The following is a 350-nucleotide window of genomic DNA, read 5'->3' as shown; positions in this document are numbered from 1 at the left end:
AGCATTCTGGTAGAAAATTGCATCTACCGCCGGACACGAAGGAAGTTCGTGTTTGTGACGATTGTTTTACGTTGTACCAGTCAGAGCACGCAGAGGAGGAAGAGGAGGAAGAGGGGAAGAGTAGTTCTCCTCAACATCGGACAATAGTCAAGAGATATTGTAGGCATTAAAATTCGAATGAGTCACCTGAGTCACCATGAGTCACCACCTTCGGCTGGATGAAAGCCGACTACAGCGACTCTAGACACAAGAGTCACCGAGTCACCACTTTTTGCAACTTTCTCCCACTTATTTACAGTCACTACTATATCATGTATGTACTATCAATATATTGATTGTTGGTAGAAGTG

The sequence above is a fragment of the Plasmopara halstedii genome, assembly GCF_900000015.1.
Source record: "Plasmopara halstedii genome assembly, contig: Scaffold_555, whole genome shotgun sequence".
Taxonomy (NCBI): Eukaryota; Oomycota; class Peronosporomycetes; order Peronosporales; family Peronosporaceae; genus Plasmopara; species Plasmopara halstedii.
Note: the sequence above shows the minus strand (reverse complement) of the source record.